Source organism: Bos mutus, chromosome 8, assembly GCF_027580195.1.
Source record: "Bos mutus isolate GX-2022 chromosome 8, NWIPB_WYAK_1.1, whole genome shotgun sequence".
NCBI classification, from domain to species: Eukaryota; Metazoa; Chordata; class Mammalia; order Artiodactyla; family Bovidae; genus Bos; species Bos mutus.
The window spans coordinates 73,141,763-73,153,646 of NC_091624.1; positions in this window are offsets into that span (position 1 = coordinate 73,141,763).

The following is an 11,884-nucleotide window of genomic DNA, read 5'->3' on the forward strand; positions in this document are numbered from 1 at the left end:
TCCTACCAGAGGGTCAGGCCCTCTCTTCTCTGTGCTCATCACACTGTACTATAACGTGCTGTTTCCATGTCCAGGGCTATTGCATAGGATTGCTCAGCTTGTGCCCAAGGACAAGGATCCCTGGTCAAGAAAGCAAGAGGGGCTGAAGTCCATCCTGTTCTCTGCTTGCTGCATCAGTGGAGGCCTAGTGCAGAGCTGCCTCTGCTAGGAGGCAGAGATGATTTTTCTGTTTCACACAAAGTTACCATATGGGCTGATTTTCTGTCTTTTCTACCAGATGTGGTGTCCTTGAGGAAGGAATCAAGTCTCTTTCACCTTTATGTTTTTATTTACTAGTATAGTGCCTGTCACAGTTCAGTGTTCAATGAAATGTTTGTTGAATGGATAAATGATAAGAAAAAGAAATGAAGCACAAAAAAAAGCACAGACAATAATTTCACTCAGTTCTAAAATTAACTGAATTGTAAGCAAGAGGTCTGGAATTTGCTAATTGCTGATAAAAAGGCAAGGACTTCAAAACTCCACTTTGCTAAAAAGGATGGTAATAAGTATTGGTGAAAAGATATAAAGGCTACAGTCAGCACCTTTAGAAGACTCATCAGAACCAGTAAAGAAATAGGCCACCCAGAATCAGTGCTAAATGGTCATGTCTTTTCAGATCTAGGGAAATATGAGGAAGATTCTGAGGATGTTATTTGGTCATAAGATTTAGAGGCTCCTAAAATCAGCAAGAAGGTCCTGAGAACAAGAAGAAGTGATGACAAAAAACCATGCATTTATATAGAGAGGCTGAAGTCAGAAACAAAACAGAGAATGCATTAGATTGTGAAAATGAGATTCCCATGACTGCTAGGAGCCCTGGGCTTTATTGAGAGAGGCACAACCCGGATAAAGAAGCATCTTCATACGGATCTTTTAAATGGGGTCCATTCAATCTGCTTTGCATGAGTTCCTTGGGTGTTTCCACAGAATGTCTCTCCAGTAAGACTGGAAGCTTCTGGAAGTTGGGACCAAGGCTTGGACACTTTTTATCTTCCTGAGACTGTGTGATACTCTGAAATGAAGTAGGTGCCAGATATGCGTGGAGTTCACAGCTGTCAATGACCATAAAGTAAGGGAGTGCTGAAGTGCTAGTCATCCTCCGCCGAAATCGCAATTTCACCTCAGCACTGAGAAAGAGATTCCTCTGAGAAACATCCTGATACCTTGCAAAAACCCAACCTGGGCTTTGCTTTCTTACATCGTCTTATTCTCATTAAGGCCAGTTTCTGAAGATACAACTGGTTCCCCCAACTGGTAGTAAGGGGAACCGAGAATCTTAAATACTGTATGCTACCATGTGACTTCAGGATAAAATGTTATTCAAAACAAAACCTAAATTAAACACACACACACACAAAGGAAAATAGAATAAGATCATCAAACTTACATTTACCTCTCACCAAGATTTGACCCGAGATCTCCAACAAACAAATTGGGAGGTGTTTGACAGCATCTGGGGCCTTATCTTTTCATCTAAGGGGTTTTCTGGTCTAGTTATCTAGCACCAGCACTTGTGATCAGTGTGATAAAGAGTCACTAGCAAAAATAGTAGAAATGAGGTCTTTCTGACACATCACTATCATGAGACATACCGCTGATTACTGCCCAGGACCCATAGACTCTGCTGAAATTGAGAATTGGGCAATTGCAAAGTTTCCTCTTTTTAAGGCATTAAAAGTGCTAACTTCATGTATTTATTCCCTGGGTCATTTCTAAAAGGAAGGCAAACTAATTAACTTTTTTTTTTTTTTTAAGAAAATCGGCCAAACAGCAAATACTCATTTTAAAAAGGCTTTCAGTTATTTAAAAAACTCATTATCATTTTAGGAAAAAAAATTAAAATTTAAAGAAGTCCAAAAAAAAAAAAAAAAAAGAGAGAGAGAGAGTTTATGGTAATCCACCTGTTGTCACCAACTAGGTGAATTCTTTACGGAGTCACCACAGAAGCCCAGCACAACTTTATCAATGTCTTACTGTAACTTTTCAAGCCATAGAGAAAATCAGCACCTGAAAACTGTTCTCACACTCAGTGGGTAAACCAAATGTAGGCTATGCTCTTACACTCTGAGGTTCAGTGAAATTGTGCAAGTAAAAAATATTCGGGAAATCTTAAATGTCAAATGCAAATATTAAGAAAATATGTGACTGTTGATCACTTCTTTCAGTGGATGACTGTGCAGATTTCCTGATCTGTCACATAGCTTTCTTTTTAACCAAACAGGAAAGGTTTTGACATCCTTGTTTGCTGTTTCTACATCTTGAAGAAAAGCTGAAAGCACCTTTCTAGATACTGGCTGCTACTGCTGCTGCTGCTAAGTCGCTTCAGTCGTGTCCGACTCTTCGCGACCCCATGGACTACAGCCCACCAGGCTCCTCTGCCCATGGGATTCTCCAGGCAAGAGTACTGGAGTGGGGTCCCATTGCCTTCGCCTAGATACTGGCTGCTGCTGCTGCTGCTAAGTCACTTCAGTCGTGTCCGACTCTGTGTGACCCCATAGACTGCAGCCCACCAGGCCCCCCCGTCGCTGGGATTCTCCAGGCTGGCACACACCAAAAAACTCCTTTCAGGAAAGTTAGAGAAATCTCAGAATGTTATTTATCAAGCAGTTCAGGTGTATCCTTTTGAAAAAGATTGACTCTGCAGATTTTATTACTTAGACTGTCACCTATAAGACAGTTCTTCTGAGTGTCCATAACATTTTTACTTATATAGCTCTTTTGGGGGGGGGTGGGGGCGAGGGTTGTTTTTCACCCACTTCTCAGAGGAACTCTGAGGTGATCTAACACCTTTGGAAACCACACCTTTGGAAACAGTAGGCTGTTAAATTTCTTACTCAGTGATACAGAATTGCTTTTAAGCTGAGTTTTGAAGCTGTAAACTTCAAACTCTGATTTAAGCACCAAAGATGTTTTGGGCAAACTGTGTTGCTTGGCATGTAAAAAACAACAGTAGCAAGCACAAAGTTCTTACAGTGTGTCAGGACCTATTCTTTGTGCTTTACAACTATAACTAACTCACACTTAAGCTTCATAATAAAATCCTCACAATCATCCTATGAATCAGATACTGTTATTGTTCCCATTTTATATATGAGGAACAGAAAGCAATTTGCCCAAAGTCACAGAGCTGTTAAGTGGCCAAGCCGGTGATAGGAACTGGCCATCTGTCTAGGAGTCTGTGTCTCTAAGTCTCATCTAGCAATCTACCCCACTACCAGTTGAAAATTACATTGACTCCTTTTAGCCACCCTCCTCCAACATTAAACCCACTTGAGTAATTGAATGCCAAGTTCAGTAAAGCTGCATTCTCTTAACAACCCCTTTTCCCAAGGTCCATGGGAGAAGCTGGCTATTTGCCCGGGGAAGCCTGTCTGAAGGGGTTTGTGTGTGTGCACGCCTGCTCAGTCGTGTCTGACTCTTTGCGGCCCCATGGACTGTAGTCCGCCAGACTTCTCTGTCCATGGAATTTTCCAGGCAAGAATCCTGGAGTGAGTTGCTGTGCCCTCTTCCAGGCGACCTTCCTGACCCAGGGATTAAACCTTCGTCTCTTATGTCTCCTGCGCTGGCAGCTGGATTCTTTAGCACTAGCACCACCTGGGAAGCCCCTGAAGGGCTTTAATAGAAACTAACTCTGTCACCGGGGAGAGAAAAGTGAGTTTTCTTGTTCATTTAGCGTGAAAAACCTCTTAAACTGACTGATTTCTTTCCCCTTCTCTGCTGCCAACAGCTACAGGTGAGAAGGTCTCCTGGGTATATCTCACCTCATCTGCCTCAAGTAAAGAAGGGTCATGTGCCCTCAAAGAAGACAGCAACTTCTCACCTCAGCTTTACTGCCTCAAGTAAAGAAGGGTCATGTGCCCTCAAAGAAGACAGCAACTTCTCACCTCACCTTTACTGCTAACTGCAGACTTCACCTACAGGAAGAGTATAAGGGGAACGAGCAGGAATTATAAAAATTCTGTTGATGACGTAAATAAACCTCATCAGCTTTCATTTTCTCAGCTGGGAGGGCAACCCACATGGTTAAAGCCAAGAAAGAAACTCTCAAGTTATTGTATTAACAATTCTGTTCTTTGGAGGAGACATCATAAAAAACCTTGGGATGGTAGAGCTGGAACTCTTTTAGCATCATCCCCCACATTTTAAAGATAGGGAAACTGAGACCCACAGGGGACTCCTGGCCTGCTCATGATAACACAACTAATTTGTGATTTTAAAAAATATATATATTCCTTTTTTGGATTATTTTCTTTTGAAGAAAGAACAAATTAATTAGCCTGTTTGGCCTTCTAGAAATGGCTTATGGCATAAGGCTCATGACATGAAGTCAGCATTTTATTGCCTTACACGGAGGAAACTGCAGTTATTACCTCCAATCCCCAAATGGGTCATTTTAGACCCTAGGGCCTATGTATTGGCATGAAATGGAGAAGTGTCTTGGTCTTTGGTCACGTAACTACTATGCTTCTTACTCTCTGTTGCTGGCTGGTCCTGTAGCCTCTGTTGGGCTCTTTTGCCCTCGGCAGTTTGCAGAGATACTCCCACAACGGTCCTCTCTTTTGATCACAGGTCTGCCACAAGGGATTTCTGCCACTGCCCTTGAGACTGAAGGGCTCAGGCCAGGCTCCCACAGGCATGCATTCAGGCTTCCCCCACCAGAGGTCTCAATCCCTTTGGAGTACTGTGCACAATTGCAATCAGATCCCCAGCTCTGATAGAACCTCCTGCACATCTGCTCCTCCCAGTAGCCTATCCATGCCAGTCTCATGCCTTCTCCCTTCTCCTTAGGGTCTGGCCACTTCCTTTCCCCTCCTCTTGCACAACTGCAGTTCTTACTATCCCAGACATTTTCCAAAGTAAGGGTTATAATGCAACCCTCAGACTAGGAAGCCCTGACCTTCTGGAGTAGAAAGCAAGATCCCTGTTATCCTGAACCAATTATTTATCTGTTTAATGTCTGACTGTCCTCAGATTATGAAGAGGGAATGAAATTGAGGATTAGGATCAGGTTAAAGTTAGAGTGAGATTTAGGATCCTTCTGTCTGTTCACTTTTGCCTCCCCTCTGCCAGCTCAGGGCCTGATAAATAATAGTCACTCAATACATATTTTCAGAGGTAAGAAAGGGAGGAAGGAGAAAGGGAGGAAGCTATTACAGTGGTATTGAAATAACAGCAATACTGAAATAACAAGTGTCTGATTTAAGGTAGTCTTAGAGGACATAAAGAGAAAAGAGTGGGAATGAAGTGGAAAACTATTAGGAAGAAATAATGTACAGGGTTTGATAACAAATTTACCATGAAATATGTGAAATACAGCAGTCATGGGTGATTCAGAGATTTTATTTACTTATTTTGCCGCACTGGGGCTTCATTGTAGCACATTAAAATATGGGATCTTAGTCTCCAACCAGGGATCGAACCCATGTCCCTTGCATTGAAAGGCAGATTTTTAACCAATGGACCACCAGAGAAGCCCTTATCCTGAGGGTTTTTTAAATGGACTTACCTAAATGTGCTCTGGGACTGTGGGAGAACAACTAGGTTGGTTTTGCTGGTAAAGAATGGAGGTTGGTGAAGGGCTTGTGAACAGCGGGTCTAGTTTGGAAACTGTAAGTTATCTGGGGAGCATGTCCAGCAGGCAGATATATCTGTGGGTCTCACTGTTTTAAATACATGTGAACAGGAAAACCAAAATCAAATTGTGAGGTGGGAAGAGTTGTCTTTAGAAAGTCCCTTCTCTTTTAGGACCCATTTCAAGGCCCCAAGTTCCCTAATTTTTTGCCTGTTTTTCTTCATCTAGATCTGTTTTTAAGAAGTGATCTGATCATCTCGATGATCTCAGTTTAGAAGACAAACTGTTGATGAAACACAATGAGTTAGTTCCTCGGGTTGTACTGGAATGCTCAAATGGGAGCACAGCCTCAAACCAAAGAAATGATAGTAACACCACCAGTAAGAGGCAGTGCTCATGTGCCTCTTCGTGTACCCCAGGCACTGCACCAAGCACCTGCTGCTCTCTGCAACACCAAGAGGCAAGAATCATTTCAGAGAAAACTGAGGCACCAAGAGGCTAAGTGACTTGTCCAAGGTCCCATGGCCTACTAATAATAAAGCAGGAAACTACCCTGGTGTTGGGGCTCTGGAATCCATTCCTGTAACCAGTATACTGGGAATGAAAGTATAATGGTGGAAGTTTAAGAAGAGTGGAAATGTACAGTAAATTTTTCAGGGGAGGGACCCTAGTAAGATTCAGATCCCGTTGTGCAGCTCACTGCAGTTTCATCTTTCAAGCGGATGACCACGATGACATGGACTCTGCTGAGAATTAACCTTAGGCAATGTACATGGACTCTGCTGAGAATTAACGTTAGGCAATGTACTTAATCTCTTTCAGTTTCGTTTTCCTCACAGGAGAAATGACCTATGTAAAAGGTTATACCTTATAGCAACATATAGGGATGCTGGAAACAACCTAAATATCTATTGAGAGGGGACTGGCTTAAAAAAAAAAAAAAAAGGATTGTATACCTATAAATAGAATATAATGCAGCCATTAAAAAGAGTAAGGTAGAGGTCTATAAGCTGTTATAGAGTGATTTCTAGAATATATTGTTGTAGAACAATACAGTATGCCAGCAGTCCCCAACCTTTTTGGCACCAGGGACTGGTTTCGTGGAAGACAATTTTTCCATGACCAGTGGGTGGATGGGATGGTTTGGGGATGATTCAAGTGCATTACATGTATTTATGTACCTCAGATCATCAGGCATTAGATCCAGAGGTCGTGTACTCCTGGAGTATGCTACAATTTAAATATACAATTTAAGCTTGTAGACCTCTACCTTACTCTTTGTTATGGCTGCATTATATTCCATTTATAGATGTACGATCCTTTTTTTTTTTAAAGCCAGTCCCCTCTCAATAGACATTTAGGTTGTTTCCAGCATCCCTATATGCTGCTATAAGGAATAACCTTTTACATAGGTCATTTCTCCTGTGAGGAGAATGAAACTGAAAGAGATTAAGTACCTATTGGAGTGGGTAGCTGTTCCCTTCTCCAGGGGATCTTCTCAACCCAGGGATCAAACCAGGTCTCCCACATTGCAGGTGGATTGTTTACCAGCTGAACCACAGGGAAGCCCATACATACAGGAAACCTGTAGGATTGATTGCTTCAGGAGAACTGGGTGGCTGGGGGACAGAGATGTGAAGAGGAAGCTTGTACCTATCAGGATACCAGCAGAAGTACACTCAAAAGGGAGTTTAATGAAAGAATGAGTTACAAACGTGTGGACGGGGATAAGCACCCAACAAAGGATGGTGGTGTGTCCACCCTTGGACTAGCTACAGAAGAAAAGTCATTACCATGCCTGGGCCCTAAGGGACAGGGGGGATAATGCTTACCTGAATCCAGAGAGAGAGAGAGGGCTGTAGGTATAGAAGAAGCCAGGGCACAGAAGCCACAGACTTCGAACCCACAGCCCAGCAGAGAAAGTGCTGGGGTTTAAATAAAGACCCTGACTCCATTCTTCTCCTGTCCTCCTATCTCTTGCCAGTGCAAACCCTACCAGCAACCCAAGGGAAGAGAATGCTGTAAGTGCACCCTCACAGAAGAGCCTCTCAGGGGTGGAGGCAGGTGGCAATGGGTCTGGAGGGCAGAGCCTATCCACCACAGAAAGGGCATGTATAGCCTTTGACCTCGTATGTTTAGAACCAAGTGAATATATAACTTGTTTGAAAAGTAATAAATTTTGCACACATTAAAAAATAAATTAAAAATAAAACATAAGATTAGGGATTAGAGTAGATGGTTGCAATGTCTCTCCCCCCACCTCCACCTTCTATTTATTTGATGTGTGTTTTTCACCTAATGACAATCCAGGGCTCCACCTAGTGTCAGAGCAGTGCTTCACTGCATTCTGAGCACAGTCTCACTAGGACGGTTCTGGGGCAGACATGCTGGCTGCCCCTAGTCACTGGTGTGTAAGTAGTCTTCACTGTGAGTTATACCCACTTGGTGAATGATCTTATCCCCTGAAAGTAGAAAGTAATTATTTTGAGACACAGAACATTTGTTGTTATTTCTCTTAAAGAGATAGTGAAGCTTGAATTTTAATTCAATTTTAAACTAAATAGTTAAGATTCCCCTCCCTCATATTTCAAACTGATAAATAAAATTAGAGGTAAACAGCATGTGATCTAAGATAGTAAACCTTCCCTAAGCCCACTTCTGAGCTTGTCGCTTCTCTGTTCAATGTCCTTAGTGCAGGAATTCTTAACCCTGGCTACAAAAAAAAAAATGTATTTCTTAGGGAGTTTAGAAAGATCTTACTGGAAATTCTAATTTAACTGGTTTGAGGTCTGGGACTCAGGCATTGATTTTTTGTTTGTTTCCAAAATCCACAGTGGGTGTAATGGGCCACCAGGCTGGGAGTCCCGGCTTTAAGGATTCATTGCTGTCTATAAGGTGTGTTTCCCTCACTAACCAGAATGTGCTCCTTTCACTTTAGGCAAACTAGGTTACATGTAAGACAATTTTCCACTCTCCATGTTTTGCTCATGTCACCCACTCTGCACTGTTCATGCCTTGAATGTTTCGCCACCCCTGCCTGCATCTACTGCCACAGTTTTACCTATTATCCCTGACACTGCTTAAGGGCTACCTCCTCTGAGATTTCCCCTGCCCCTCATTTCCAAACAGCTATCTCTCCCTCCTTTGAATCCTTGAAGATTTTTAAAATAACGTCTATTATTTTTTTCCTTAGTAGAAAATGAATATATTTATACAGTATTCTTTTTACTTATCAAATTGGCAACAATCAAAAAGTCTGATACAGTAGTCCCCTCTTACCCATGGTTTCACTTCCCATGCTATCAATTACCTGCAGGCAACCACAGTCTGAAAACATTAATGGAAAAATCCAGAAACAAACAATTGTTAAGTTTTAAATTATGCACCCTTTTGAGTAGTGTGATGAAATCGTGTACCACCCGCTCCATCCCACCTGGAAAGTGAATCATCCCTTTGTCCGGTATATCACCCCAAATGCTAATTTTAAGAGTTTATTTTAAAAAGATAAAATATCTAGAGCAATTTTGGGTTTATCCAGAAATGCAGCTGAAGTTAAATACTAGAAAATAAATATAATTCACCACATTAACATTAAACAGGAAAAAACATATGCTCATCCTAAATATGCAACAAGTAATATCCCTAATGATAGAAAAATGAGAAGCAAACCCTAAAAAGTTCAGGAGCAAGGAAAGTCTATTTACCTCTATTTGGTATTATAATGTATTTCTTAACTAGTGTGGTAAGACAAGAAATAACAGAGCACAAAGATAGGAGAAGCGGTAGCTGGTGAAAGTATTGGAGTGGTCTTTTTTCATAAAAATATAGTTGTCTACATTCCAGTGAATCTTCAGGCAAATGATTAGTAATGAATGCAGAGCTCAGTAACATGGCTGAATAGAAGACCAATACACAAAATCAAATATACTTCTAAGCACTGGCAAAAAAGAGTTAGAAAATACAATTTTGAAAAAAAAAATGCAGTTTACCATAACAATTAAAAAAACATAAGCTACCTCTTTCATAAGGCCTATATGCAATAAATTCCAAAACTCTATTTGATGAACATCAAGGAAGACCTATCACAGAAATACATGGTGGAAGATGTTCAATAGGAAGACTCTTTTGTGAAGTTGCCAGTTCTCCCCAATTTGATCTATAGATTCAATGTAATCTAATTCCAAATCCCATGGGATTCCCATCCCCCAACCCCGACTAAAACTGATAAGCTGATTCTAAAATTTGTACAGATAAAACAAAAGTTGATATATAACAAACACTCTTTTGGAGAATAAGGTAGGAAGACTTGTTGTATTAGATTTTAAGAATTTAATTATAAAGTCATAAGAATGAAGAGAGTGTGGTACTGATGCTGCAGTAGACAAGTGGATTCATGGAATAGTAGAGATTCCAGAGGCAGATTTATGTATTTATGGACATAATATAAAAGAGGAGTGGTGGACTTACCTGGTGGTGCAATGGATAGGAATCAGCCTGCCACTGCAGGGGACACAGGTTCAATCTCTGGTCCAGGAAGATTCCACAAGCTGTGGAGCAGCTAAGTCCGCACACCACAACCACTGAGCCTGCGCTCTAGAGCTTGCGAGTCTCAACTACTGATCTTGAATGCTGCAACTACTGACGCCCACATGCCTAGAGCCAGTGCTCTGCAACAAGAGAAGCTACCATAATGAGAAGCTCACACACCACAACTAGAGAAAGCCTGTGCACAGCACCAAAGACCCAGCACAACCAAAAATAAATAAAAAGAGAAGTGGTATGGAACATACTATGGAAAGGAAGAATTAGTCAATAAGTGGTGCTAGGGAAATACAGGGGGAAAAAGCAGATTCCTACCCCATGGGTATATAGGAAATGAATTCTAGTTGTATTAAAGACTTGGATGGAAAAGCTGATTTTTAAACATCTAAGAGGAAAATAAAGAATAGTATCTTTATGTGTTTGGGATAAAGAAGAATTTCTTAAAACACACACACAATCTTATCCAAAACTGACAACTGAAAACATCAACAAATTTGACTCTACTAAAATTAAAAGATTTATGTTCTTCAAAAGACCCCAAAAAATTTGTAGACAAACCACAAACCAAGAATAGATATTTGCAAAATATATAACTAGTGATGTGCTTGTCATGATTTGTAGGGTTTGATTTTACCATGGAGGAAATAATCCCACCATAGCTTATTTCAAACTACCAAAATGATGTCTTACACACAGTTTGGAAGAGATGCACAAAATTACTCTTATGAGACCAGGCAAGCCAGTTCCAGTGCACCACTGCATATTACATTAAGGATTTGTTTCCAGAATATACGAAGAACTCTTTCTGAATATCAATAATTAAACATCAAGCAATGTCATAGAAAAATGTGTAAAAGACATAAATAGTCATTTTACAAAAGAGAAAATGTGGAGAATAGAAATATACAAAGATTCTCCACCTTCATTAATAATCATACAAATGTTATAATTAAGATTACAATAAGAAACCATATATACTCTATAGGTGGGTTAAAATTAAGAAGTATATTAATACTAAGAAATTGCAAAGACTTGGATCAAGAGAAACTCTTTTTCTTAAAACTTTTTATTTTGTATTGGGGTATAGCTGATTTATGTTGTGATAGTTTCAGATGAACAGAGAAGGGACTCAGCCATACATATACATGTATCTATTCTCCCCCAGACTCCTGTCCCATCTAGACTGCCACATAACAATGAGCCAAGTTCCATGTGCTATACAGTAGGTCCTTGTTGTTTATTCATTTTAAATATAGCAGAGTGTATATGTCTACCCCAAACTCCCTAAATATCCCTTCCCCGCATACCTCCTACTGGCAACCACAGGTTTTTTCTCCAAGTCTGTGAGTCCAAGAGGAACTCTTAAACAATGCTTCTGTGAGTATAAACTGGCACAACTACTCAAGAATTTAAAATTTTTATTATCTTAAAAGTTGAATATTTGAATACCCTACAATCCAGAAATATGTACTCTTTAGGTATCTATTTTAGAGGGATTTTAGCACAAGTATACCAGAAAGCACAAACATGAATGTTCATGGTAGCATTTCTATAATAGTAAAAAACAAACAAATAAAATTCAGCCCAAATGTATCAGTCAGGGTTTGTTCGAAGAAGCAGAACCACTGTGAAAAATTAATGCAATAAGGGATTTATTATAGGGGATTTAACTGTACGCAATTCCAGAAGCTGGCAGCACTGTCTATGTGAAGCTGTTGTTCCTGTATC